A 4,096-nucleotide genomic window follows, 5' to 3' on the forward strand; every position below is an offset into this window, starting at 1 on the left:
TTAATGATTAGGATGATGGTAGAAGGGACGATCAGGCCTCGAAATGTGGGAGTGGGGTTGATTCTACTACAATGGGTATGTAGCTGTGATTAGCCCCGCAAATTTCTGAGCATTGTCCGTAAAAAATCCCAGGCCGGGTGGTAATGAATGAAGTTTGGTTTAGTCGGCCTGGGATTGCGTCTGTTTTAACTCCGAGCGTTGGGACTGCTCAGGAGTGGAGTACGTCTCCTGCAGTAATGATCACGCGGATGGGGGATTCTATTGGGATAACTACGCGGTGGTCAACTTCTAGCAGTCGGAAGTGGCCGTTGGGTAAGTCTGGGGTGGGCACTATGTAGGAGTCGAATGATAGGTCTTTGAAGTCTGTGTATTCGTAGCTTCAGTATCATTGGTGGCCGATGGCTTTTAGGGTGAGGTCTGGTTCGTCGATTTCGTCCATTATGTAGAGGATTTGTAGGGATGGGAGGGCGAGGAGTACCAGGACGATAGCAGGTAGGATTGTCCAGATCAGCTCTACTTCTTGGGCGTCTACAGCATTGGACGAGAGTTTTTCTGTTAGTATGTGGGCTAAAAGGTAGAGAACTAGGCTGCAGATAGCTAGGGCAACGATTAGGGCGTGGTCGTGGAATTCAACGAGTTCTTCTATGATGGGTGATGAGGCGTCTTGGAATCCTAGTTGGGAGTGGTTGGCCACATGAGATGTACAGGATTTTTACCTGTGATTTAGTCTTGACAAGGCTATGTAATTGGTTTACTAACGTCTCATAAGAAAGAAGCATGAGCGGTTAATGCAGTTGGCTTGAAACCAGCATGTGAGGGTTCGATTCCTTCCTTTCTTGTACTTGGACGAAGGCCGGTTCCTCGAAAGTATGGTATGGGGGAGGGCAGCCGTGGATTCATTCAACGTTTGTGGTAGTTAGTTCTGGTTGTAGGACTTTTCGTTTGGCCGAAAAGGCTTCTCAGATGATGAATATTAGTATGATTACGGCTACTATTGAGATTAGGGAGCCGATGGAGGAAATGGTGTTTCATAGTGTGTAGGCGTCGGGATAGTCCGAGTATCGTCGGGGTATTCCTGCTAGGCCTAGGAAGTGCTGGGGGAAGAACGTTAGGTTTACTCCTGTAAATATTACCCCGAAGTGGGCTTTTGCTCATGTTTGGTGTAGGGTAAACCCAGTGAGTAGTGGGAATCAGTGAGTAAATCCTGCTAGAATGGCAAAGACGGCGCCTATGGATAGGACGTAGTGGAAGTGGGCAACTACGTAGTACGTGTCGTGCAGGGCGATGTCTAGGGAAGAGTTTGCAAGAACGATTCCTGTTAATCCTCCGATGGTAAATAGGAAGATAAATCCTAGAGCTCATAGTATTGGGGGGGTCTCATTTGATTGTTCCTCCGTGCAGGGTGGCTAGTCAGCTAAATACTTTGATTCCGGTAGGGATGGCAATGATTATAGTGGCTGATGTAAAGTAGGCTCGGGTATCAACGTCTATTCCTACTGTAAACATGTGGTGAGCTCAGACGATGAATCCTAGGAAGCCGATGGATAGTATGGCTCAGACTATTCCCATGTAGCCGAAGGGCTCCTTTTTGCCTGAGTAGTACGTGACTACGTGTGAGATGATTCCGAACCCCGGTAGGATCAGAATATAGACTTCTGGGTGTCCGAAGAATCAGAATAGGTGTTGGTACAGGGTTGGGTCTCCTCCTCCAGCGGGGTCGAAGAATGTGGTGTTTAGGTTTCAATCAGTTAGTAATATTGTAATACCGGCGGCGAGTACGGGGAGTGATAGAAGGAGTAGGATGGCGGTAATTAGTACGGATCAGACAAATAGTGGGGTTTGGTATTGTGACAGTGCGGGGGGTTTTATGTTGATGGCTGTGGTGATAAAGTTGATGGCCCCAAGGATGGAGGAGATACCGGCTAAGTGGAGTGAGAAGATAGCCAGGTCTACTGAAGCTCCGGCGTGGGCAAGGTTACCTGCTAGGGGAGGGTAGACAGTTCAGCCTGTGCCGGCGCCAGCTTCTACAGTGGATGAGGCTAGTAGGAGGAGGAATGATGGGGGGAGGAGTCAAAAGCTTATGTTGTTTATTCGCGGGAATGCTATGTCGGGGGCACCAATTATGAGGGGGACTAATCAGTTGCCGAATCCTCCGATCATGATGGGTATGACTATAAAGAAGCTTATTACAAAGGCGTGAGCGGTAACGATTACATTGTAAATTTGGTCGTCGCCTAGGAGAGTTCCTGGTTGTCCTAGTTCTGCGCGGATTAATAGGCTGAGTGCGGTGCTGACTATTCCTGCTCATGCCCCGAAGATGAGGTACAGGGTGCCAATATCCTTATGGTTAGTGGAAAATAGTCATCGGTTGATGAAGGTGACGGGTGAGATGGCTGAGTGTTGAAGCGTTAGGCTGTAGTCCTTTTTACAGAGGTTTAATTCCTCTTCTTATCGGCTCTGTAGTGAAATTCATGTTGAGTTGCAAGCTCATCGATGCGCACTAGGGTGCGTCAGGGTCTTTGTAGGCAGAAGCCAATTGGTTTAGGCATTTAGCTGTTAACTAGAGTTTTGTGGGATCGAAGCCCATCTGTCTAGGGAGGCTTTAGCTTAATTAAAGCGTCTGACTTGCATTCAGAAGATACAGGTTAATATTCTGTAAGTCTTAATGTGCAGAAACTAAGAGGGTTTAACTCTTATTTAAGGCTTTGAAGGCCTTCGGTTTGGGGTGTTATCCTAAGTTTCTAGACAATGGCATGTATTATTGGGGACAGGGGAAGTAAGAGGATTGATAGTGAGGCAAGGACCGCAGTAGGTGTGCTTGGGGCTTTGCTAGTGTATCATTGTTTTATGTGGTTAGAGGAGTTGGGGGGAAGGGTAATTGTTGAGTGGTATGCGAGGCGTAGGTAGAAGAAGAGGCTGAGCAGTGATAGCATGGCAATTGCCATGGCTGCTGGTGTTATTTCCTGTTTAGTTAGTTCTTGGATGATAAGTCACTTTGGTATAAAGCCTGTTAATGGGGGGAGGCCTGCTAGGGATAAAAGTACTAGTATTAGGGTGGCGTTTAGCACTGGGGTTTTTGTTCATGAGGTTGTGATCATGGATAGGTTAAGGGCTTTGATTTTGTTAAGGGCTAGGAATATGGCTGATGTTATGATTGTGTATAGGTAGAAGGTAAGTAAGGCCAATTTGGGGCTGTAAACTAGGATGATGGCGATTCAGCCTAAGTGGGAGATGGACGAGAAGGCTAGGATTTTGCGTGTTTGTGTTTGGTTCAGTCCTATTCAGCCTCCTAGTGCTGTTGAGGCTAGGGCCATGGCGGTGAGTAGAGCTGGGTCGAGGGATTTGGATGTTAGTAGGAGCAGGGTTAGTGGGGGGAATTTTATGAGGGTCGAGAGTAGCAGGGCTGTTATTAGTGGCGATCCTTGTAGTACTTCTGGGAATCAGAAGTGAAATGGCACTAGGCCCAGTTTAATAGCGATTGCTGCTGTCAGTAGTAGACAGGAGGTTGGGTGGTTTATTTGTGTGATGTCTCATTGGCCGGTGACTCAGGCATTGGTTATGCTAGAGAATAGGACCAGGGCGGAAGCAGCTGCTTGGGTTAGGAAGTATTTCGTTGCGGCTTCTACTGCTCGTGGGTGGTGGGATTTGGCAATTAGGGGAATGATGGCTAGTGCGTTGATCTCCAGTCCTGTCCAGGCCAGAACTCAGTGGTTGCTGGAAATTGTGATTGTGGTGCCCAAGATGAGGCTGAAGGTTATGATTGGGGTCGCGTAAGGGTTCATTAGTAGAGGAGGGGGTTAAACCATCATTTTCGGGGTATGGGCCCGATAGCTTGATTAGCTGACTCTACTAGAAAATAATATAAGGGAAGTATGGAGAATTTTGATTTCTCTTGTGTGGGTTCAATTCCTACTTTTCTAAGGTCAACAGGAAATGAGAGGGCTGTTATACCTCTATGTTCACTTTATCATAGTGACCCTTTGTAGTTCAGGCACATTTCCTTATGTAAGGAGGTAGGCCTGCATAGCAGATAGGTATGCTGATGTGTCAGAGGCACAGAGCTAGTGTGAGGGGTAGGAAGTTTTTTCATAGTAGG

This window comes from Anser brachyrhynchus, assembly GCF_964034855.1.
Source record: "Anser brachyrhynchus genome assembly, chromosome: 3".
Lineage (NCBI taxonomy): Eukaryota > Metazoa > Chordata > Aves > Anseriformes > Anatidae > Anser > Anser brachyrhynchus.